We start from the raw sequence: 26,834 nt of genomic DNA on the forward strand, positions 1-26,834 counted from the left end.
ATTTCATATTATAGCAGTCTTGGATGATGACCCAGCACATGTTGTTCATTTTAAGAACACTTTCACTCCAGATTTGACAAAAGGCAAAGAAGGTACCAATGTGAGATTTGTAAAGACAGCTACAGCACTCGACCCAAGGTTTAAGAATCTGAAGTGCCTTCCAAAATCTGAGAAGGGCGAGGTGTGGGGAATGCTTTCAGCTGTCTTAAAAGAACAGTACTCAGATGCAGAAACTATAGAACCCGAACCACAAAAAAAGAAAATCAACCTTCTGCTGGTGGCATCTGAATCAGATGATGAAAGTGAACATGCGTCGGTCTGCACTGCTTTGTATCGTTATCGAGCAGAACCCATCATCAGCATGGATGCATGTCTTCTGGAATGTTGGCTGAAGATGAAGGTACACATGAATCTTTGGTGCATCTGGCATGTAAATATCTTGCAACACTGGCTATAAAAGTGCAATGCAAACATCTGTTCTCACTTTCAGGTGACATTGTAAATAAGAAGCGGGCAGCATTATCGCCTGCAAATGTAAACAAACTTGTTTGTCTGAGTGACTGGCTGAACAAGAAGTAGGACTGAGTGGATTTGTAGGCTCTAAAGTTTTACATTGTTTTATTGTTGAATGCAGTAATTTTTTTGTACATAAATCTACATTCGTAAGTTCACCTTTCATGATAAAGAGTTTGCACTCCAGTACTTACGTGTTGTAGTCACTCGATTAGTTGCGATTAATTTTTTTAATCACTTGACAGCCCTACTTATTTTCCATAGACCTAGTTCAGACCTATACTCTGTTCCTTTCAGCAAATTCTGCTGTCCTAGCATGAGCTGTGTCAGTAATGGCAAACTTCTCCAATTCTCGTCATTTGTACGCTAATATGAAAACACAGCAGTGGGTAACATAGTGTGAATGCCTCAGTGCTTTGCTGAAGTGACTTTTTTACACTTTTTTACACTTCCCTATTGTTGTTAATACGTTGTAATTGACACCATTCTCTGTTTGAGTGGTTCAGGATTCTTACAAACATTAATAAATTAAGCCTCACAGTATCACTGTCCGTTAAATAAGTATTGTCACTAAGCTAAAGGAAGTTTGGGGTGTTTATGTTCTTTATATTAATGTTGCTTTCCAAAGGGCTTGGCGGCTTCTGCTTTTGCTGCTTCCTTCCCTTGGATCTCTCTCTGATCAGGCAGTTAGCAAAGGGGAACAGTGGAGGAAGCGGCAACAGAAGAAACTTCATGCACAATGCAAATCTGGAGGGGATGATAGTGGATTATGTGCAATGAAATAGTTTGTTAGATCAGTCCAATTAACTCTGCAGTCTGTTATAGGGTGTACAGACCCATACTGTCCAGGAAAGGGTTAATGAAAGCCTATGAGCTCAATCAGCCCCATCCTGTTACACCTGTGAGAGGTGTACTCCTGCAGGGAGGATTTAAAAGTGGAAAAGCCCAGCTCACTAGTGGCTGACTGGGAGAAAGAGTGGGCTTCTTATGTTAGCCCTTTGAAGAAGGGCTGGCTGGGGTCAGGACCTAGCCAGAGACTGCTTGAGGGAAGGCCTGGCTGGTGCCAGAGGAAACTGAGAGACTACCTGGGGGAAGACTGGGCTGTGGGTGGGGCCTATGCTGAAGCTGCTAGACACCAGCACCTCCTTTGGGGCAGGTAAAGCCTAGTATCAGGCCTTTACATTTGCTTTGATCCCCATAACTAATCTATTTTCCTTTTGGGGTCTGCAGAAAAGTGAGCCTGGAAGGGGTTGTGTGAAAGGCCTGGACACAGGGTGAGGTAGAAAGTACCCAGGGAGGAAGCAGTAAGTCTGAATAGACAGACCTGAGTTGCTTACTACAGGATTCCTGGGCTGGAGCCCAGAATAGAGAGTATGCTTGTGTTCCCCTATGAGCTCAGTGGGGACAGTGGCACAAAGACCCCTGGAGATTAGGGTTGGAAGGCCAATACAGCCTGAAGTTGAGCTGAAGTTGGGAAATAAAGGCACCCGACTGTTGTTGTGCTGGACTCGGTTTTCCTGGTAGGGGCGGGATTATATGAGACCTGGCTGGCGGACCAAGAAATGAGATGACTACACTGCAGGGCTAGAGCAACTGTTGGCAATGGCACCAGCAGAGAAGACCCTGCTACCCCACCCCCAGCCATGAGTGGGCACACTGCCAGTGAGTTCCTAAAAGTCAGCTAACCTCATCGGTCATGTGTTCAGATTAAGATGGTATCTGCACCTTGCATATTAAAGATGGAGATGTGCATGGACCACACCGTATCCATCGATAGTTTACCAAATTGTAACAGGGTATTTGACACAGCACCCTGTCATTCAAATCCCCACCCACACACATTAATTGGGACCTGTTTTCATGATGCATAACAGGATAGAGGACAGTCTTCCACCCCCCAAAGAAATGCTACTGCCACATGCTCTTTGCTGCATCGTAAGGCCTGGCACTACTGGGGATTCCTTTTCACCTGTGCGGTTTATATGGCCTCACAACCATTAATGTGTTTATCCCTGTAAACCATTTGTGAGGAAGGGACGGACTATTATTCCCATTTTTATAGATGGCAAACTGAGGCACAAAGACTAATGCTCAGATCCGCAAAGGATATTCACGTGTTTAGTTCCCACTGAAATCAATTGATAGGAGTTAGGCCCTGTCATAAATATAAAGGGAAGGGTAACCACCTTTCTGTATACAGAACTATAAAATCCCTCCTGGCCAGAGGCAAAACCCTTTCACCTGTAAAGGGTTAAGAAGCTAAGATAACCTCGCTGGCACCTAACCAAAATGACCAACTAGGAGACAAGATACTTTCAAAGCTGGGTGGTGGGGGGCGGGGGAAAAAGGCTCTGTCTGTCTGTGTGATGCTTTTGCTGGGAACAGGTCGGGAATGCTCTTCAGAACTCCAGGAAAAAGTTAGTGAGTAATCTCGCTAGAAATGCATTAGATTTTGTTTTGTTTAATGGCTGGTAAAATAGGTGTGCTGAATGGAATGTATATTCCTGTTTTTGTGTCTTTTTGTAACTTAAGGTTTTGCCTAGCGGGATTCTCTGTGTTTTGAATCTGATTACCCTGTAAGGTATTTACCATCCTGATTTTACAGAGGTGATTCTTTTACTTTTTCTTTAATTAAAATTCTTCTTTTAAGAACCTGATTGCTTTTTCATTGTTCTTAAGATCCAAGGGTTTGGGTCTGTGTTCACCTATGCAAATTGGTGAGGATTTTTATCAAGCCTTCCCCAGGAAAGAGGGTGTAGGGCTTGGCGGGACATTTTTGGGGGAAGACGTCTCCAAGAGGGCTCTTTCCCTGGTCTTTGTTTAACACGCTTGGTGGTGGCAGCATAGGGTTCAAGGACAAGGCAAAGTTTGTACCTTGAGGAAGTTTTTAACCTAAGCTGGTAAGAATAAGCTTATGGGGGTCTTTCATGCAGGTCCCCACATCTGTACCCCAGAGTTCAGAGTGGGGAAGGAACCTTGACAGGCCCAGATCATCCAAGGCGTTCAGGCGCCTAAGTGTTTTGCCCAAGATCACACACAGAGTGGCAGAGCAAGGAATGGAGCCCCGGACTCCCAAGATCTGGTTCCTAGACCACCATCCTTCTCCTTTTGTACTGTGTTGAAGTAAGGCCTGGCTGTGCTCAAAGAACTTAAAGTCCATGTTTGATAGCTGATGCAGCCTTCCCTGTTTTAAACCTGGCATGCAGTTACTGGGAGTAGAACTGCAGCAAGACTTTCAACAAACTGCATCAACTAAAACATTGCACTCTTTGTGAAATCCATTGTTCCAGTAGCTTTTTTCTTTTTATTGTTGTAATGCTCTTTGTCCTAGCCAACCAAAACAATATGAAAGCACCACTTGCTGGATTTGAAAAGAAATCTCAACTCCCACCCCAGATATTAAAGTCAAAAGAACAAATTATGTGCTATGGTATAAATATAGAATCAGCGGAATTACTGCCATGAAGTTACTCCAGATTTACGCCAGCATTACTGAGCTCAGTATTTTAGAAATCATTTCAAACAGCCAAGCAATTTAAAGCCACCGCTAAATAGAGGGTGAAAAACTAGTAAATTCTAAAGGCTACAAAAGACTCCTAAAATAGCCCAAGTGCAGGAAGGCTATTAATGCAAAAGTAAATAATTACATCAATGCAAGCAAGTGGAGAGGCTAGTTGTGTAAATCACTTTAAAGAGAACAAGCCTTGGATAAAATCCATTCTTTTATCACACAGATTAAGTCTTCCTTTTGACACTGAATAATTGATAGGGTTTGGTAGAGCATTCCACAGCTGCCTTTGCAGAGCGTTGGGACTGCTCCTGGGGTTAGGCAAGTGGCAGAGAAAAATGTTCTTAAAAACGCTGTGCATCCAATCCCAGCACCAAGAAATGGGACTCGTATTCCTGGCACTCCTTAAAGAATGGCTGCAGTGCCTTGAAAAGACAGCCATGCACCTCCGAGGGAAGGAAGACTTTGTCATTCTTTAAGTTGCAGACCTGGAAATGAGACAGATTGTGCTTTCACAGTTGTGTGTGACGGTGAGTGCAGTAAGAAAGTGGATGGCTTGTCTGAATAGAACAAAGGTGGTATATTTCTCCCCATTGCTTGACACTGTTATTTTATTTTAAGACCCCAAGGGAGGTGGTTTAGAGGGTTCTGTGAGCCAAGAGTTTGTGAGCTCTTCCCCTACCTCTCTTAGGTACTTATCTGGTCCCTATTACCATAGTATCTGAGCCCCTCCAAATCTTTAATGTACTTATCCTTGCACCTCAACTCCCCTATGAGGTAGGGAGGGTATTGTCCCTATTTTACAGGCAGGGAGCTGAACTGCAGAAAGACTAGAGGTGAGATTTTTTTTCAATGGCAGTTAGGAGCCAAGCTTCTATTGAAAGTCAATGGGAGTTAGGCCCCTAACTGCCACTTGTGCCTTTGAAAATCTCCTCCTGTGTGACTTGCCTGAGGTCACACAGGAAGTCTGTGGTGGAGCAGGGAACTGAACCCAGCTCTCCTGAGTCCTAGGCGAGTACCCTAGCCACTAGACTCCCTACTCCTCAGTTGCTGATGTACTGTGTAAACTTGGTCAAATCACAGTGCTCATTATATGGGTCTCTAAAATGGGGAAAATGTTTCCCCATCTCATAGCAGTGTTGAATATAAACTCTTTACATTTTCAGAGTGCTGCAGATATGTATAGTGCTATAGAAATGCTAAATATGATCCTTTGTCAGTGTTAGAGCATTATAATATTCTACAGTAATCAAAATAATAGCACTTTAATCTATTTTGAGTGCAGGCTCTTCTAGGCAGGGACAGTTTTAGTATTTCTTTTTATAGCACCTGGCAAAATGGGGACCCGGCCCCACTTGAGGATCTGTAGGTGCTATTATTATTTGTATTACAGTAAATTCCATAGCACTGTAGATGTTCTTTGCAAACAGTAACTGATCATCTTGGCACCCCTGTGAGGCATAGGTAGATATTATCCTCATTTTACAGATGAGAATACTGAGTCAGAGAGGTCAAATGGCTTGAAGAAGGTCCCATGTTGAGTTAGTGGCAAAGCTAGGTTTCCCTGCTTCATCCTTTGCTTAATCCATTAGCGAATGCTCCTCCCTCTCAGTAATGGCCCCATTAAATTAACATTTATTATAGCATTGTTTCAGCATTTTGAACAAATCTACAGATGTACCAGCTCTGAAGAGCTTCTAGTCTAGGTGTAGATGTGCATGAGTAACCAATAGGGTGGGTGCTGGGGAGAGAAAAGTTGTTTCTGATTTCTGTTCTGATATATCATGGAACTTTTAAGTGTGGCTTTTGCAACAAGAAATTCCTCTAAATTTCTTTTTTTGAGGAAAAATGTTTTTTTTTTTTTTGTTTGTTTTTTAAACGATACACTTTGCTCTAAAGGAAATGAAGATCATGTTCTATAAACACAGTAAAAGTTCTTTGTTGAAAGTACAGTAATTCTTGTTCCACTCCTATGAAGACCAAATTAAAAATGTAACAGGGCAGAACTCTGTGTGTCCAATGGCTAGGGCCCTGAATTGGAAGTCAGGACACTATTCCTGAGACTGAGCAGCTGTGTTACCTTGGACAAATCACACAGGATAAGATCCTGTCGGTTTTGAGTAGGTTCTAAATTTGGCAGAATGAGTTCTCCATCCTTAACTATGACTACTGACGCGAAGCCTCAAAGCAGGATTGTTGGTTAACATCTTAGAGTAGAGGAAAAAAGCATGCAGGCCCTACATTTAAATTAGAAAGTTCACCTGGGTTTGGGATTATATAAAAATCATACGCTTGGGTACTGTTTCAAGGGGTCCTGGGTTAACTTTCAAGCAAATCTGATAAAGGGTTTGGGTGAAATCAGGCAAAACTTGGGGGATGTCACTGAGCTTTAGTTTGAGCTCTGAACCCAAAACTAAAATTAAAGAATTGCAGGGTTTAAACCCACATGAACTCAAACCAAAAAGGTTTGCCACAAACCACCCTGAACGGAATCTCTGCATTACCCACAGGTTTAGTCAAAATGTCTGTTTTTCCCCTTTTCTTTTCTTTTGCATTCTTTTCTATTCTTTTAGTTTTTTCCTCCTCCAAGAATCTGGAACCTAATGGATTATACCCATTGATTATATTGTCAGCTCTGGGGAAATACAAAAAGAGCTTCTCCAAATAAGATATTTATATTTCCTGCCTCTAACATCCAAATTTAAATAAAATAATAAAATCTAGGCTTTGAGTGTTGGGGTCCATGACACTTCTTCCAGAAAGCCTTGCTCTTGTCTCCCATATGGATTTGCTCCTAATTCTGACAGGAATCCAAGAATTGCAGCTCACAGCAGATGCATTTCTAAGTAAACAGTTAAAGTCAATGTTTTGATAATGTTCATTGCACTAATATAAAAGTTCAAATGTCTAAGTTTTCCCGAAGACCATCCAATAGAGGATCTATAAGCCCATAGCCCTTACCCTCTATGTGCTACTCCAAGGATTAGTCCAGCAAATATTTCATTTAAAGTTTCAACGAGACTAAAGATATTTTTGCAGCTAATTAATTGTTGCCAGAATAGAGTGTTTTAAAGACCTAAGACCATTCTGACTGAATTTGAAGTGTCAAAGCCTGTTTAGATTTTATCCAACTTTCTATTCCCACTTTCTGAGAGTGGGAGTGCGAGTTCCCGCTGCTCTGTTGCTTCATTCAGCGTTCACCAGTTGACCTGGCTTTGTTACTGCTTCTTACTGTTGTTTTATGAATTAGGGCAACAGTAGCAAGTGAACCTGAGCAATTGAATAATTTTCTGTGTTCTTGCTGGTTTGGATTTCAGTGCTGTATATTCAGTGAACAGTGTATGCCTGGCACTGAAGGGCAGGTACTATTAATCTTTCCTTCATTTCACATGCAAGCAGGAACGCATCAAGGTGCCTTGTTCTTAGACTTTAAGTTGGCCCAGAAGTAAAGTTCTTCAATGTCAGCCTGTAATTAGAGTTAATGATGTAATTTTTGAAGTGTTAGCAGCAGCAGGTGAATGTAACAATATAGAAACACAAAAGTGATGACTTTATACATTTATTTAAGTGTCTGGTTTTAATGAGAGGAATTATTATGTATTCCAGGAAGATTCACCTGCTTGTGAGAAACTGGTTTTGTGAAGGCAGCATACTGTCCTTGATTAGTCTTATTTTATTATCCCTGTATGATATCACGGTTAAGGCACTGGACTGGGACTTGAGGGATCTGCTTTCAGTTCCTCTTTCTGACCCAAACTTCCTCTGTGATTTTGGGCAGGTCATTTGATTTCTCTGTTTCAGTTCCTAGTGTATATAATGAGAATAGTATTTCCTTACCTCAGAGGGATGTATTAAGAGGGTCACCACATTCATATTTTTGACTTGTCAACATGCCGTGGTTAAGGGCCCTATAAAACAGATTAGTGTGGTTCAGGCTAATAATGTATAATTCTTCTGACACTGGCATTTTTAACATCTGAAACAAAGTGAATGCTTAGGAGGATGTAGAGACATCTGTTGTATTCAGAGTGTTTACAATGCTCCATAGAGTACGTGTAGATTTCTTAGTAGATCATGTCCAGGAAATGTCAGCTGGAGAAGGTGGATGTTGTGTTAATAGGTGTGAGAACCTTTCATCTTGAAACCTGAAAAGGACCACATTTGACTAGTTCGGTGGCTTCATTACATACCTAATATTTGGGCCTGGTTCATCAAATGGTTTACTGAGGTTCTGGGCAAATCTGCATGAACATACAGTTTTGGGTGAAAACCACACAGAGCTCCATGACTTCAACCCCAAACCAGGCAAAACTTTGTGGTTTCATCTGAGTTCCTAGTCACTGAGTTCATCTGAGTTCCTCACTTAAACTGCTGCCATAAGGTGAGGGCATGGACTATGGCTACTGCTTTGAGAGAGGGGTGGTGAAAGTCTGGGGGCTAAGGTGACTGAGAGAGAAAATCAGTGGCTGGGGAGGAAAGGTTGAGAGGGAACTTTAGTCCATCCTTTCTTCCTTTTTAGCCTACTGCATACCACAAACCAACACTATAATCAACTGGATGGGAGTGAAAGCCACTGTTGTCTGATCTTGTTGAATCAATGGGGCAAGAGAGACATTTTTCTTCAAAGGGTTCCTGAGGAAATTTCACTGTTTATTACCAAGTTACCCTTAAAAACATCCTTATTGTAAGGTCCTATATTCCAAAGGCATTGACTTTTAAAATAGATTTGAACTGGCTAAATGAGTAAAATGTATTTGCATCTGTGTTCCTTAGCTCAGAGCATGCCATCACATCAGTTGTGTAAGAGCAAAGTGTAAAAAAGAGTTTATGCAAATCTGCATGTTTCATTTCATTTTAGTACCAGCTACAGCAGTATCTCAGCATCTGAGTTAAGAGCCAAGACCATCAATTGGCCATAGAGTCACAGACATGCGAAACCAGCCAGATTTATATCTGGTCACTAAAAATATATTTAGCAAAATGAAAGTCCTAGACATTGAGTTCATGTGCGTGGCTCATTGTAAAGAAAAGTAATGGCTGTTATAAGATCACTTAAACTGTTACCTTTGGGACATAAAAGGGATCTTTGAAGACAGTATGTCTTAATTCAGAGATGTTTACTCATAAAAATAAATTGGGATGGGGCAGGGGGAAACACATTTCCTATCAATGTGTTTTTTGTCTTTTATGGCAGGTTGTAGCAGGTCTTTGACCTGGGTAGCCCTTGAGCTAGGATAGAAATGAGCTCTGCCTGAGTATCAGAAATTTGCCAGAAGGGCCTAGCCTAAGTGCAAGTAGAAAGTGTCTCTTGTAAAGATGCTTTTCACTATATTCTACCTCACTGTGACCCAAGTAAATTATTTGTGTTGTTTTTTCCATCTGCAAAGTCTTCCAGTAGTCAAGCCCCAGATGCAGGTTTTGTAGAACTTTTGAGAATAGAAATGTTCTCCTAAAGATATTTTTTTGCTGGCTGGTGGATCAGACTGAAACATTATCCCTGAAACAGTGGTGATCCAAACCGGAGGGTCCCCCAGAAATGTTTCACTTGGTGTACCCCTCTGCCAGCGGGACACTCACTGCAGCTCCCCACACTTGTAGCAGGTCTTGAGGCTGTCACTGAGTGAGTCCTGTGGGCAGACCCGAGGGGACAAGGGCTGCTGGAAGCAGGATGAGGCCAGGTCGGCCCCTGGGGATGGGGGGGAGGAGCCCTGGGGCAGGAGCTGGCCACAGGGCAGTGAGGAGGAGCACTGAGGAGTGAGGTTTGGCCCTGCTACCCCCCACACCTGAGCAACACTGCAACCCCTGTGCTTCAGGTCAGTGGCACTTAATCAGTCATGGCCCTCCCACCCCCTGTCATAACAAAGGGATGGTGGGCCAAACTTGTGTGTGCTGTGGGCGGCCAGTGCTATTCCTCCTACCTGCTGCAATGGGTCTGGCTCCTGCACCAGTATCTGAACCAGAGAAGCTGGACATGAGGTTCTCCCTTCCCCCAGAAATTGGGCCTAGGCGTGTGCTTAGGTTGGCCGTGTCTACACCATGTGCAACGTGCATATGCCTTCAGACACCACTGATCCAAATGCTAGGATATCATGATAATTCATGAGAACCAAAGAGTGAATTTGCCATTAATCCAGCCAATCTAGTTGAATGAAGTTGGAGGAAGGCAATGAACCAATATCATCAAACAGTGAAAATACATAAAAATTCTTGGGCCAAATGTTTAAAGGGTTCAAAAGTGCAAGCGGAGCATTTCAAATCCATGCAATGTGAATCTGGTAACTGCTTACATAAGTTTGATTTTATTCATGCATGTTCAGGATTCCCACATTCAGCTGGTCTGCTTGCAAATTTTGGGGTGAACATTCTGGAGGCCTCTTTGGAAAACTTCTTCCAGACAATATTAATGATCTGAGGTAGGAGGAATTTTATAAACTGTGATGCCAGAAGTGTGACTGGCACTGTATAAGCAGAGGAAGATATGGTCCCTGCTCCAAAGGCAGGCAAATTACCACCAGACCACGGTTAAGACACACAAAGTCCCAGCAGAAGTTCCAATCTCAAAGCAGCACAGATGGGTTTCTGGAGGTTTAAAATCCTTTACTTTACAATAGCTTTGGCAGATTATAGTTCAAAAAAGCTTTGTTAAACAATGTCTCTTCTAAGGAGGGCTTTACATGAAGACAATGATGGTATGGCACTGAGGCGGGAGTAGGTTCCATGTTTAAGGTTCCAAGGAAGGAGGGGATAGTGCCACAAGGATATAGAAGGGCTAGAGACCTGGGAACAAGGCTGAGAGCAGGGACCTTAGTAGAAGCAGCTTTTTTCAGGGCCTTAAAGTAAGGCTAAGAATCCTGATCCTGATGTGAAAAGTGAGAGGACGCTAGTGAAGTAATTTGAATAGAGTGGTGTAGTCATAGAACCATGAGAGGAACTGCAGAAGGGAGGAGAAGATGAGATGCAGGGAGGTCGGAGACAAGACAGTTGTTGTAGTTAAAACTGGGTTACCAAGGTGAGGAGGAGGGGCTTTGTGGAAGGGATAAAGAGGCGAGAACAGATTGTAGAGATGGTTCCTGCAAGTCCCTAGCTCTGCCTCATTATTTTTCTCCACTTGTTTGCCAGTAACAGGGTAAGGCCCCTAAACCCTGTCACAGTCAATCCAAAACACAACATTTTTATCTTGACAATATTCCTTTAAGCAAATGTCATGAATGTCCGGTGCTGTTTGCAGTGTTGTTGTAGCTGTGTTTGTCCTAGGATTTGAGGGACACAAGATAGGGGAGGTAATATCTTATATTGGACCAACTTCTGTTGGTGGAAGGTACAAGCTTCACTGAGTTCTTCAGGTCTGGGGAAGATAACCAGAATGTGTAAATTAAATACAAGATGGGACAGATTATTAAGCATAAAGTGTTAACATATGCCATAGGACACCACTTAAAATTAAGTGTGCATTTGATGCACTGGAGGAGGGACACCACATGTTTAGCCATTCCACACTGGAATCCATACAGGGTATAATCAAACAGTTACAACCCATATTATATGGGACCACATCCTGAAAGAAATATTTCCCTAAGCCTTCTTGTGGCCGTCAAAGAACGTTCCCCCTCTGTTCCTCTGCCCCCCCCCCCCCCAGCAACTTTGCCAAGCTCATCATTAGAATCAAGCTCTCCATAAAACAGGATACACCAAGTCAAAATGGCACCAGACCCTGCCAGAACAACATATGCAAAACCTGCAGACATATCTCCACTGTGATACAATGATCAATACTGCCCATAACACATCTTTCATGATCCATGGGTCCTACACATGTCTATCACAACATGTGGTGTACCTTCTCCAGTGCATCAAGTGCCCCAATAACAACTATATGGGTGAAACAAAACAATCACTACACGCTTGAATGAATTCTCACAGAAAAATGATAAAAGACAAAACCACCCTATCACCTGTGGGTAAACAGTTTTCACAGAGTGATCATACCGTAACTGACTTCTCAGTCCTCGTCCTTAAAGGAAACAATACTTTCCAAAGGCGAGCCTGAGAAATTAAATTTATTACTCTGCTAGACACCAAAAACCATGGACTCACCAGAGACAGTGGTTTTATGGCTCATTACAACAATTTGTAATAAAACCTATGGCCTGCTAAGCCTTAATTGCCCACTTCATTTTAAGAGGTCTCCTGTAGCATGTGTTAACTCCTTATGCTTAACAGTCTGTCCCAACTTGTATTTAGCTTAGGCACTTTGGTTACTTCCCTAGACCAGAAGAAGAACTCTGTGAAGCTTGAAAGCTTGTACCTTCCACCAGGAGAAGTTGGTCCAGTAAGAGATATCACCTTACTTTCCTTGTGTCTCTAGGAATGTCCAGGATAAGTTAAGTGGTCTGACATTTATAACACAGGTCACTCACCTGCCTCTATTTTTAGTTGGTGCAGAATGTCTTGGAGTTAGACACTTACCTGCGGAAAAGGCCAGATTAAGCTGAAAGCAGGTTTGCCTTGTTACATACAGTAAATTATGTAAATAATTAGAGATTTGGTGCCTTGGCTCAGCTCAGATCTATATCACCCTGCCCCTCAATGCAGTTGATGGAAGAGCGGCTTTTGCTTACATTCACCCAGCCAAACATGAAAACGTATCATGGTGTCTTGGGAAGCAGGCTAATCTATGCTGTATGTTACAGAAACAGCTTTCCATTTTAAAAGTACAGTATTCAAAGGCTGCAGCTGGTGTGGTGATGGCATACTTGGTCTTTTGTAGTTTGATGTGTGCTTCATGTTGCTCAACAGTGACCCCTGTGACTGATTGAGGAGCAGCACTGATGGGACTCGCATCTGGTCCTAATTGGCTGGAAAGTTGGTGGCTTTGTCAGGGAGCCCTCCTCAGAACGGGAGGGAACTGGAGCATCTCCTAGCTGGAGGAGGGTTAGTGGGAAGGAAAGGGAGAAGTGTCGGGCAATGTTGACTTCTGTTGCTATTTGTGTATGAGTGGGATTTTTTCCACCATCGTTGCTGTTTGTCTGCTGCCTTTGTGAATTTGGCTGCTGCACTAAGGTTAATTACGTTGTTAGCTAAGGTCAGTGGAAATATTGATTCCTGCCTCTGTCATCTGGGGAAGGTATGGGGGGTTGGATGGGGGGGAAGTATTACCAGGAATTCAAAAACTGTAGATGAGAGATCCATTTTTGTGAAACGTTATTTATCATCAATTAACACATTTATTGTGGATTAACAACACAGCCTCTACTAATCCATTTGGGTGCAAATACCTGCACTTGGCGACTGAAACCAGCATCTTCAGCTTCAGTTTGATGACCAAGGTGGCTTGAGTAGACATGGGATTTACTTGGTTCAGCAGCTCAGCCAGCTGGAGAGCATCAGTTCCAGGAGGTAACATCAATGCTGTGATGCGTATAGAGCAATGAGAAGAGTTGGTGGTACAGGAATGCTTTAAATGGGTACTATGGTGTGCATATTCTCTTTCTGTACGCCATGGCATGACAGGGTGGCTGCAGCACTTCAGCTAATGGCTTTTCCCCCTCTTATAGCAGCAGTGGAGATCCTTCGAGCTCTCACAGCTTTTTTTCAGATCTAGTCCAGAAAAAAGACTTCTCTGAAACGTAGACCCTCTTACCCCAAAACACCACACCAAACAAAACAACACATTCCCCGAGCCCTCCAAGCCTTTGTATAAATAAGGACAATAAACCTGTCTGTGATCATGATCAAATTACATGGTCTAAATCTATATAAAAGAATTGGAGCAGGTTCAAGCCAATAATAATGACCTCATTGTTTAAAGACAGCAAGCAACATATAAAGAACAAGAGAGGGCTGTGACAGGAGAGGGAAGGGGCGCTCTGGCTGTCAGGAAAGGCTTTGGGTTTTCAACTCCGACGGGTATAGAAACAATTTGCTGAGGTGGTTAAAGTACATGGTTTCAAAATCTGTTTGTGACCATAAGGATTTTAAAAGAGGATGTCATTTGCTTACTCAGTAACTTCTGTGTGGCCTGCAAGTGGTTTAAGATGCCTGGCCAAAACCAAATGATCTTGCCTGAAGGAAATTTGAAAAGTATGTACATGTTCCAAAAAGACCAAGATTGAAATGACATTCTTCCTTCCTGCCATGTTATCTTGTGTAATAGCTCCACCACCTACTCTGGCAGTTGTTGGGGTGCGTTGTTGAAGAGGAGGTAAAGGACTTTGTGAGCACTTTGTGGTATAAATAGAGCCCAGATGTTACGATTTGAGTTTAAATGAGATGTAGACAGAATAGATTGTTTTTAATGGGAGGACAAAATACCATGTCATATTTTCAGAATTCAGCTTAACACTGAAAATATATCCAAATTAGGACATGATGCTTAGTGTAAGTAAAATAACATAACAACTGAACTTTCATAATGAGAGGAACTTGCAGATAAAGTTGAAATTTATGATAGCGTAGGAGATTTTCGACTTAAGGTTTTGGCTTCTTTTCTGCACAGCCCAGCCAGGCTGACAAATGTATAAATCTCTGTGGTATTTGGCTAGCATCAAGGGATCTGCATTGTCCTATTCAAAAAATGGTAGCTGCTTTTGCGTCCCATTGTTATTAATTAAGGGTTGGATTAGGGAAATCATTGGGGGTGGACAAGTCTGGTCCTTTCAAACTTGGCAGCTAACAGACAGGAAGTGAATTGAAAGGTTGCACATGCACAGCCTGCTGTAAGTCTCAAAGCCTGAGGGAATCCTGCGATGCAGCAGGGTTTGCACAGGAGCCATCCAGATGCACAGTGCAGTGTGAAAGGGTAACCAGCTGGGAGAGAGGGGGGAAAGGGATAAAAATTTGTTGGTATGAAGAAAGGAATGAGAATCCCAAATCAGTAGCACATTGAGGCACCATCCAGCAGAGACCACTGTGGGCTAAAATGCAGGGAACAAAACCAGGGAATTTAATAGCCTGTTCCTTTTACACAACGCATTCATCCTGGAATTACTTTCCAAACTTAATGATATGCAAATTGCACACACACACCTTCATCAACCACCAATATGCAGTAACCTCTAGCATGAAATGTGATGCAACTGAAGATAGAATGGGAAACCTTAGGAAGAGAAAAAGAGGATTTGTGGCACCTTCAAGACTAACACATTTATTTGAGCATAAGCTTTCGTGAGCTACAGCTCATTTCATCGGAATGCATCCGATGAAGTGAGCTGTAGCTCACAAAAGCTTATGCTTAAATAAATTTGTTAGTCTCTAGGGTGCCACAAGTACTCCTTTTCTTTTTGCGGATACAGACTAACATGGCTGCTACTCTGAAACCTGTCCTTAGGTAGAGAGAATTTACTTACCGACAATAGAATTTGGATCAGACAGAAGAGTTAAAACACTTACTTTAGCTGTGGTCATTTAAGATCTCATGGTACCTTTGCCAATCAGTGTTTTATTTTTTATAGTTCCTACCAGATAGAATTTCCTAATGCACAGTTCTTCTCCCCACTGGGCATTGGCGTGGACAGAATTCCTATGTCAGCTATTGTAAATGCAACTTGGAAGTCTCCCATCTGAGCATTATGTTAAATACTGACTCTAACCCAAACTGAGCTGGCTTACTTTCTGGGATCTGATGGGGTTACAGAGCCAGGTCTGATGGCTCCAGGTGTGACATTGTCCACCTCTTAAAATGGGTCTCCACCTTCATCCCAAAGGAAGGACATGTATTTTAAACAAGGGCCAGTGAGTGGACCTTAGAAATCCTAGGAGGCATATAAGGTGATAGGATTTCAAAGTTGCAGAGTCAAGAAGATTGCCAGAAATAGCATTTATCATCCCACTATATTCCTGAATAAGCTCTGTATATTTCAGACATGATTGTTTTTGATGTAGTTTTGCCTGTATGGTCTTTGGTTTGCCATCTAAGCCCCAGGCTTAATGAATTCTGCAGGGATGTGCCATGGTAGCTAGAGATCATTTACCTGAATTGCTTTTTAATTTCTGGACTAGGAAGCCGCTTGTGCAGCACTGTAATTACATTATAATTCACAGCAATCCAAAATCTATAAATTTAGTCATATTGGGGTAGAGACAGAGGGTGAAAAATCCTCTGTCATTAACTTATCTCACTTTCTATAGCGGATGTTCCAAGAACTCCACAGTGAAGCTAGGTGGAAGGGATGATGGAGAGACATTCCTTGCTGAATACTGTACAGTATTCAGCAAGTTTGGCCCAGGAATTTCTGCAGTAAAGTAATACGCAGGCATGCTTGTGCAAGAGAATACAGCAACCAATGCCCAATTCTGGATTTATTTTTCACTGGACTGAACATTAATGGACACTGAATCTTAAGATGTAAAATGTATCTTCATGGGGAGAAAATACAGGATATTAAAGGGCTCTCTAATCTAGTGGAGAAAGGCAAACTAGAACCAATGACTAGAAATAAAAGCTAAACAAATTTGAAATTAGAAATAAAGTTCAAATGTTTAACAGTGGGGATGATTAATCATTGGAACAAGCTGCCAAGAGAAGTGGTGGATTCTCCATCTCTTGATGTCATCAACTCAAAATTGGATGTCTTTCTGCAAGATATGCCTTACCCAAACATAACTTATCGATAAAGGAGTAACTGGGTGAAAGTCTCTAGTTTGTATTATGCAAGAGGTCAGATTATATGTTTTAATGGTTCCTCCTGTCCTTAAAATCTATTCATCTGTGAATCTACTTATCCATAAAACAGGCATGACATGGGGAATGGCAGTACACATTTTCCAACCAAAATCTCTCAGGCCTGGTTAAACAATTGTCTCTATGGAAAGGGGTTAGTCCAGTCATTGTACTTTTTGATCCTTGGCCCCTTCTACCAAGACAGCTAATCAGATGGCCAGCTGTGATGATATATTGTGCTGTGGATACCTGTCCCTCTGGTAACTGGAGTGAGAAATACGAGTATCTGTTTTATTTTTGGTGATCCTGACACATGACAGCACAAATTGAGAATAAAAAGGCAAAATTATTTTACTGATTCAAAATTATTCATCCAGCTTTTCTGAATCCCAGGTCAATTTTGCATGCTGTCCAGCTACCAGTAGGCATGTTTTGATATAGTGTAACACTCAATGCATCCGATGAAGTGAGCTGTAGCTCACGAAAGCTTATGCTCAGATAAATTGGTTAGTCTCTAAGGTGCCACAAGTACTCCTTTTCTTTTTGCGAATACAGACTAACACGGCTGCTACTCTGAAACCATCAAATGTTGTTTGAATTGATGGAAACAGTTGCAGAGTTAGCGTAGAAGAGGTACACCCAGGGCTTCTGGAGGTCAGCTACTCCTATCTGTGACCCAATGGTTAGTGGGACTCCAAAATCTAACCTGTGTGAGATTCCAGAAGCTTTAAGGGAGGAAGGATGGTTGGTGGTTAAGGCACTGGTCCCATAATCTTCATACCTGCCACTAGGGCTTCACTGGATTATGAATTTGGGATTTCTGGCACTGTAAATAAAAACCATATTGCTAGGCCACCAGGCCATCTGTGCATTAGGTGAGCATTGGATAGTAGTGGCTAAGATAGGACCTGCATGCATTAGTAGAATTGCCTTAGGACTTTTGTTTATGCCTTCATGTTCCACTATTGGGCTTTGGCACAGTATATGGAGCACTGAATTGCAGTGAAACTAAGGCAGCTAGAGGTAAAGAATGTTACATTTGTGGAGCTGCGACGTGCAGCCAAGACCAACTCTGCAGTCTCAGCAGAGCAAGCAGTTGTCTAAGGCAGCAAAATGTTTAGTGACTGTGGCATGGGAGGCCTGTGCATTTTTTAGCATGCCTTGGGCAGCAGAAAGCTTAGAGCCAGCACTGCTGCAGTAGATTCAGTATCATTTAAAGGGTCTGTTCCTTATGCAGGTTTTAGTTTTCCTGGGGGAAATAGGAAATGGGCACAGTTAGCCTAAACAGATGTATGTGCTTTAAGGGACATGCCAATTAGATAGTCAGTTCAAAGAGGTTCAGTTAGACACCTGTAAATCAGAGCCAAGTACAAAAGCACACTTCCTGACTTTATTACACTTTTCCTTTGTCTGTACTTAGGTAGAGCCCACTGTATTCATCTCACAGAATGAAAGTGTGCTTACGTGTACGTTGGCTTTTCTGGACTTCCCCAGCTTGCAACTGATGAGATTTTATTTTTCCATTGAACCACAGAAAAGCTTTTGGAGCTGCACCCAAAAAAGGATGTTGTTTGAAAGGAAATCACTTTGTCTCTTGTATTTGAGAAGGATTATGATCCAGCATGAGCTCATTATGGGTTAGGCAGGGATATTTCTGGAAGTAGCAATTAAATACTTTTTTCCGTCTCGTGTGTCCTTGTAGCATGTGTAGGTTTTATAAAAGGGAGGGGGCTACCCAAACTAAACCACCTTATTATAGTTCTGTGAGGAAGTGGTTTTTTTATTTCCAGCCCAATAAAGCAAATTAAGTTAAGGTCATATTAATAACTTTTGCACCTGTTAAAACAATGCCCCTTGAATGTATGAGACTGTTAAAATGTGGAAAAATACCCCAATGTCAAAATGAAAATAAACCACTCAATTCTGCAAACACATCTATATGCTCAGTTTTAAGTATGAGTAATCCCATTGATTTCAGTGCAACTACTCAGTTACTGAATTTTAAACATGTGTAAGTGTTTATAGAATCAAGAACCAAGTTTTTTAGGGCTGTATTGTGTGCTGTAATTTCCTATCTATTTTTTCTACTGGTCTTATTAAAACTGTTTTCTCTTTAAAGACCAGATGCTCAGCTGGTGTACACCAGCATAGCTCCATGGATTGCAGTGGAGCTATGCTGCTTTACACCAACTGAAGAAGACTCTAATCCATTTTTTTCTGAGGTCAGTGGGAATACCCTAGTTAATTTCAGTGGCAGCTGCATCTGACCATTGAGAAAATGCCTCAGTCTTTAGAAGTTTACAGGTTGTGTTCCTTTCAGCAATCTTGCAAATATTAGCACCAAAATAGCAACATGCGAGAGCAAATGTGCCTGTATGGAAGATATCTATCAGATGGACTGCATTAATTATTACAAATATTTTTGATATGTTCATGCATCATCCCATGAATATCGTAAACCTATCTTTTGTTGAAATTAGTTGAATTTTTTTAGATCGATATTTAGCACTGCTGTAGTTCACTTCAGCCATTTAGCATAAAATTTAATTTGCACTGGATTGCCTGATTTGAGGGGAGCATGACATATACTGGAAAGATTATTGTCCCATTTTACACTGTGTATTTATATGATGAAAATATCAAGTATCACATTAGGTATATGGTGGTATATGCACATGGCAGTTTGCAAAGACTTGTGCTCCTTTCATTGCCTCACCTGCACTCCCCCCACTAACCCATCTCCACCAGCATTTAGTCTAACATTTCAAACCTCTCAGTACCTTCAAATAACTGCCATTTAAAAAGAACAAGAAAATCCAGAGAAATGTTACCTACTTTTCTGCGAATGTGGAATTTCCCCCAAATTACACTGTTCCAATATTGATATAGCAATAGTCACTCCTGGATCTAGTTTAAGGTCCAGTATCTCATGATGTATGCTGGCTAGAAATGGGACCTTTATATCACAGATGAGAAGGGGAGACTTGCAGCTTTCTAGGGGTACATACAGAAACTATGTATTGTCCTGAGAGTTCCCAGAAATGGGATCTTACAGTTGTGGCATTGCTGTATATGGGAAAAGATAGTTTAAGTAATTTTTAGAGGTTTTCTAACTTTTCTTTGCTCTCTATGATTGGACTGATGGTAAGTAAGGCTCCTGGTTTCAGGAAAGAGGGGTATGGAAAACAGCGCGGATAAAAAGTTTCTGCAAAGTGAGTGACACACAAAGAACCCATGGTGATCTGATGTGTGTGAAGATTTCATCAATACTTGTTTGAAATGACCTGCATAGCCATTCGGGCTTTCCAGACTCAGTCGCATCCTCCTCTGTTCTCTGCACAGATGACGAAAACCCTGTTGCGTTTTGCTTCTGTTTCTCTCATTAGGAGTATTTCTTTGCAGGGGTCAAAATCAAAGCTTCCACTTCATTATAAAGTCCATTAAAATGAGCTGAACCTGCCTATGGAATAGGGAACAGGAAAGCATTTGGCTGGGTATATCCCCGCAGGGAGCTAGTGAAAGTTTGAAAGCAATGGATAAAATATTGAACTGCACTAGAGCTTGCCAAAATAAACACTTGGACCGTTCCAGAACATGTCCATTTATGTGAACTCTTCCCATGATAGTCTTGGAGTCCTGCAGGTCCCTGTGGGTGGTTGTGTGCAATGATTTGGGGAGAGATTTTGGTGCTGTTTCTCTCATGTCTCTTCCCTTGCAAGGGGCCCACTGGGGGAAAAAAAAACCCTCTAATTTGAATGAGCACCTCATTAACATTTCCTCACAAAAGTCTGTTATGCTGTACCAGGGGAAAGCCACTGAACTCTCTACTTTCTCGGACAAGACTGCCCCAGAGATGAGGAGGAATAAGAACTCAATTATTGATATGCCTCCCCATAAGCAGACTGAAATGACAATCAAGATGATTCTGTACAATAAACCTTGGGAGGGAGTTGGGACACCTGCAGCTGTATGAAAATTGGGGAGGGGTCCAGCCAGCAGAGAGAATGGGAGTGACCTGTGCCTTATCCAAAATTGGCTGGCTGATGAGTAGAGAGGGAGAAAGCCATAGGCAAATTTCTGCAGAGAAGTCCTTATGCACATAAGTATAGCATCTCTTTTTGCTCTCCTTTGGCCAGCAGGCCTTGGGAAAGACAGTACGTCAACAGGTGAAGAGGAAAGCTGGCTGGTGCATGCAATAAACTGTAGAGGAGATATCAGACCACTGGATATCTGCACGTTTAGGTTAATGAGGGTTTCGATCATCCAGGCTCTACTGTATTTACAACATTTATTTAGGTTAAAATACATCTCATTAGAGTGATTTATTTAGGACAGGATATATGGAGAGGGGGAGCAAATAAACTGTGGTGTAGTTTGGGATTTAAAAATCTTTTGTCATGATTTTGTTCCGAGGTAGTGTTATTTCTGAACCTCCCCCCAAAGTCTGGGGAAATTATTCTGATTTTAGCCCAATTAGTATTTATGTCAAAAATGTCAGTCCTAAAAGAAAATGATAAAGTGAAGGGAAAATGTAATAAAAATGAAAAAAGTTTTGAATGAAACAAAGACTGTTTGCTGATTAAAATTGAAAGTTCGAGTCTCATGAGGCCAGGCAGGAATCACTGCATGCCACTTGCCTTTGAAATAAAGGCCTCCAGCCTGCTTAATGTCCAGGTGTGGAATTCCGGTGGCTCACTCTAATCCAGGCAAATCTGAAATCCAACCCTGTGGGGAGGAAACAATGTGGGAAACAGATTCATCTTGATATCTGCTTTGTGCCTTGGAAAACGATTAAGACCAACTGTTAAGCAGCTCCCGATAGAGTTCACAAACCTGTCAAACTCTGCATGACACATTCTTCTCAATTCAGTCTTTGCCCCTGGAATAACAGATGGAACTGATCTGGGTAAGCCCCAAAGATGGTTTCCCCTCCACCACAATTGCTGTTAAAATATTATTTTTTTATCTGCAGATCTGTTTGTAATCTGATCATTCTGACTGTGAAAACAGGATATTTCCCCTCTTATCTATCTTAAAGAAATAAAAAGTTTATGTAATGCTCCTGAAAGTTAGCCACATTCACATCTTTGGAGACTAATGTCCTGTAACAATAGATCAGATACAGCATTGCAAGCTTCCCTGTCAGTGTGTCTTAAACCTGATTTGTAGGGATCCTATCATAAGTGAGAGGATAATTCAGAATCCATGGTTGTCCGGTGCTTGGTCTAGAGGACTAATTATGTAATAACTTTTAACAGGGAATTTCAGTGATTTACAAAGTGAGGTTGGGAAATCTTATTATTCTCATTTTATAGCAACTTAATTGAAGGCCCATAGAGGTTGCAATTTACTGCAGTTCTCTTCTTGGCTCTGCTGATGTGAACCCAGGATTCCTGACTCCTAGTCTATTTTTCCACCATTGGATATGCTCCCTCAAGGAAGTCTGTTTTCATGAAATTGCTAGCCTGATTTTAAAAAGAAAAGTTAGAATGCCACTTTGACCTTTTGGATGGCTCTCCAAATGAAACCTTAGAATATTTTGAGGTCTCCCTGCTTATATATTTTGTTTAAAAATCGCTAAAGGAATGGGGGAAAAGAATAACTAAACATTCATTTAATCCTTGTTGTGCTATCTTTATTATTCCTGTTAATTGCTTATTCTTGTAACTGTTGCATATGGGTGGTAAAACCGGTGTGAGTGCCAGGTAATTTTACGGGTTAAATTACCAGGAGATCTGTGAAGTTTAAATTATCATTAGGCCTCTGACCATGATAGTTTAAGGGTAGTTTTTCAAAATCACCTAACAGTGTTTTTCTCCCCTAGACCTGTTATTCTGAACCACAAATTTATTATTTCAGGTTTTTAAAATAAAAAGATCCAATAACTCACAATTTTAACCCTTACATGATAATTTTTGCCCGTGGTTTAGCATTATATGGCAGGGTTAAGTCACTGGATTTGTTTAACTCCGTTCTACTCCATCCTATTACTTAAAGGACAATGATAGGTTTATTAAACTGGCAATATGAATTAATTCTTCCAAAAAATGCCACCATGGCTAAACAGCAGAGTAAAAAGGCAATTAGAGGCAAAAATGTGTTCTTTAAAAATTGGAAGTCAAATCCTAATGAGGAAGAGAGAAAGGAGCAGAAACTCTAGCAAGTCAAGTGTAAAAGTATAATAAGTCTGGCCAAGAACAAATTTGAAGAGCAACTAGCTAAAGACACACACAAAAAAATAGTGAAAACTTTTTCAGTACATCAGAAGCAGGAAGCCTGCCAAACACTCAGAGCCCCTGGACAATTGAGGTGCTAAGGAGCACTCAAGGAAGACAAGGTCATTGTGGAGAAGCTAAATACATTCTTTGCATTAGTCTTTACTTCATGGGATGTGTGGGAGATCCCCACATCCACGCCATTTTTTTAGGTGACAAATCTGAGGAATTGTCCCAGACTGAGTTGTCAAGAGAGGAGGTTTTGGAACAAATTAATAATGTGAACAGTAATAAGTTATCAGGATGAGATGGTGTTCACCCAAGAATTCTGAAGGAACTCCAATAGGAAAGTGCAGAACTGCTAAAAGTGGTTTGTAACCTATTGCTTAAATCAGCCTCTGTACCAGATGACTGGAGGGTAGCTAACTTAATGCCAATTTTTAAAAAGGGTTTCAGAGGCAATCCTGGCCATTACAGACTGATAAACATAACTTCAGTAGCAGGCAAATTGGTTGACGCTACAGTAAAGAACAGTATTATCATACACCTAGGTAAACACGATATGTTGTGGAAGAGTCAACACGGCTTTTGTAAAGAGAAATAATACCTTACCAATCTATTAGAATTCTTTGAGGGTGTCAGCAGGCATATGGACAATGGTGATCTAGTATATCTGGATTTTCAGAAAGCCTTTGACAAGGTCCCACTCCAAAAGCTCTTAAGTATGCTAAGCAGTCTTACGATAAGAGTAAAGGTCCTTTCATGAATCGGTAACTGGTTAAAAGATAGGAGACAAAGGGTGGGATTAAATGTTCAGTTTTCACAGTGGAGAGGGGTAAATAGAAGGATCCCCAAGTATCTGTATTGGGTCCCGTGCTGTTCAACTTGTTCATAAATGATCGGGAAAGGGGGGTGAACAGTAATGTGGCAAAATTTGCAGATGATACAAAATTACTCAAGATGAAGTCCAAAGCTGACTGCAAAGTGTTACAAAAGGATCTCACAAAACTGGCTAACTGTGTGACAAGATGGCAGATGAAACTCAATGTTAACTGCAAAGCAATGCACATTGGGAAGAATAATCCCAATTATACATACAAAATAATAGGGACTAAATTTGCTGTTGCCACTTAATACAGAGATCTTGGAGTCATCTTGGATAGTTGTCTGAAAACATCCGCTCAATGTGCATTGGCAGTCAAAAAAGCTAACAGAAGATAGGAACCATTAGGAAAGGGATAGATAATAATGCCACTATATAAATCCCTGGTGCACCCATACCTTGAATACTTCAGACAGTTCTGGTCCCCCATCTTAAAAAAGATATAATAGAATTGGAAAAGGTAAAGACAAGGGCAACAAAAATAATTAGGAGAATGAAACAGCTTCCCCCTGAGGAGAGATTAAAAAGATAGGGATTGTTCATTTTACAAATATGATAGTATGAATGGTGTGGAGAAAATAAATAAGGAAGTGTTATCTAGTCCTTCACATGATGGAAGAACTAGGGATCACCTGATGAAAGTAATAGGCAGCAGGTTTAAAAGAAACAAAAGGAAATACTGCTTCCTACAAGGCACAGTAAGCCTGTGGAACTCATTTGCATGGGATGTTGTGAAAGCCAAAAGTATGACTGGGTTCAAAAAAGAATTAGGTAAGTTCATGGAGTATAGTTCCATCAATGGCTTTTAGCCAAAATGGTCAGGGCCACAACTCCATGCTCCCGGTGTCCCTAAACCTCCAACTGACAGAGGATGGGACTTGGTGACAGGGTGGGTCACTCAAAATTTTCCTGTTACGTTCATTCTCCCAGAAGCATCTGGCACTAGCCACTGTCAGAAGACAGGATCGTGGGCTAGATGGACCATTGGTCTGACCAAGTGTGGCCAGTCTTATGTTCTCCTTTAATTGCAAGTTAGATAGTGACAAATTTTTCCATAACTTAAGTATAGCTTTTCTGACTTTGTCCTAATGCAAGAATGCGTGAGGGGAAAATACTCAGTTGATTTTACTGGAATCTGTTACTGAGAGATTCAGTTGATTGTCTGTATTTACAAGTCTCTATATGCTTTTTGTTTGTGTGCGCATGTATTATGAATGACAACCAATTTCTGCTGTGTTCGCTAGTCATAGCTGCAGGTAATGTTCCTTTCCATTGATGGGCCTCACCCAGCCGAAAGAGACATTTTGGCATCATCTGCACTGTTTCTTGCTAAGACCAGAAGTCACTGCTGAGCTTTAAGAAATTTGTATGTCTGTTTCAGGATGAGAAAGCTGATTATAAAGCGTCTTTAGTTTTGCCCATACTAACTGGCGTAACAAAAGCAACCCCAACTTTTGCCTTCTCGGGGTGTTCAGTAGAAGTGCTGAGGGTGAGGTTTTGTCATGTTATTGTAAAAAGACACTTCAAAATCCCAAATTTAAACCTGTGCCAGTCTGATTCCCAGGCTGCCCCAAGGTGGTGACCAGTTCCCAGGTGGCCACAGTACATAAAAATCATCCCTGCAATTGGCACCTATAGTGGCACTCTCAGCAGAGAAGCCAAGGACCAGATGGGTCATTGAGGTGGAACTCCCCTCTCTCCCGTCCATTTCAGGAGAGGGGCATGTTTGCGAGGCAGCTTTGGGGGAGGCTTGTGTTGCAACAGCTCATGCTGTACTTCTTCTGTCAAATCTAACCGTGGGGTTTGGTCTTCAAGGCCATCAATTCAGCGTCTTTCCTTGTAACTGAATTCACATTAGGGTGTGTTTTTAATTGGCAAAAGTAACATTTTCCAGCAGACTATTTCTTTCCTGTTTGGGAGATCATCTGATTTTTCTCCTCCCTTTTCCTCTCTGTGCCTTCCTCTTCTGCCCCCAGGCCTGAAATGCAAGGCCTTTGTGCAGTAGATCAGGCTCAAAGAGTATGTCTATGGTGACTGCGAGTGTCTCTCTCTATTTGCAACCTAAGGTCCCTTCCCACGATTTATCCTATCTGCAGAACTCAAAACACCTTCTGTTGTAGAATCTCACTGTTGTTATTTACAAAGCACCCATCCCCACAGAAGCTAAACTTCAAGGCCCCCGTTCCACAAAGCACTTAATTATGTGCTTATGTCTCACTGAATTAGGCAGAGATTTCTAACCGTCTGAGGAGTGAAGTTCTGGAACAGCCTTCCAAGGGGAGCAGTGGGGGCAAAAAACCTAACTGACTTCAAGACTGAGTTTGATAAATTTATGGTATGCTGGGACTGCCTACAATGGCATGTGGCACATCGGCAACTGTCAGTAGCAAAAATCTCCAGTGGCTGGAGACGGGACACTAGATGGGGAGGGCTCTGAGTTACTACAGAGAGTTCTTTCCCAGGTGTCTGGCTGGTGGGTCTTGCCCATGTGCTCTGGGTCTAACTCAGGGGTCAGCAACCTTTGAGAAGTGGAATGCCAAGTCTTCATTAATTTAAGGTTTCGCGTGCCAGTAATAAATTTTACATTTACAGGGGCCCCCTGATGGAACCCCAGACTGGCAACAGGCTGAGCGGGGCCAGCGGCCAGGACCCCGGCTGGCAGGGGGCCGGGCAGCTGGAACCCCAGACCAGCAGTGAGGTGAGCGGGGCCGGCGGCCGGTATCCCAGGCTGGCAGCAGTCTGAGCGGGGCTGATGGCTGGGACCCCAGCTGGCAAGGGGCTGGCAGCCGGAACCCCAGACTGGCAGTGGGGGTTCCGTTCACGCAGGCCGGCAGCCGGCTGAGCGGGGCCGGCGGCCGGGACCCTGGCTGGCAGCAGCATGCCAGTAAAAATCAGCTCGCATGCCACCTTTGGCTCACGTGCCACAGGTTGCCGACCCCTGGTAACTGATAGTCATATTTGGGGTCAGGACGGAATTTTCCCCTAGGTCAGTTTGGCTGAGACCCTGAGGGATTTTTGCCTTCCTCTGCCAGCATGGGGCCCGGGTCACTTGCAGGT

At 42.1% G+C, this 26,834-nt stretch overlaps 1 protein-coding gene across 2 annotated transcripts in view; it reads left to right on the top strand.

Annotated features, from left to right (window-relative positions):
• GLI2 (GLI family zinc finger 2) overlaps positions 1–26,834 on the top strand; it is a 246,042-nt gene that overhangs the window by 68,736 nt on the left and 150,472 nt on the right. The window lies entirely within an intron of this gene.

Source organism: Caretta caretta, chromosome 11 (genome assembly GCF_965140235.1).
Source record: "Caretta caretta isolate rCarCar2 chromosome 11, rCarCar1.hap1, whole genome shotgun sequence".
NCBI classification, from domain to species: domain Eukaryota; kingdom Metazoa; phylum Chordata; order Testudines; family Cheloniidae; genus Caretta; species Caretta caretta.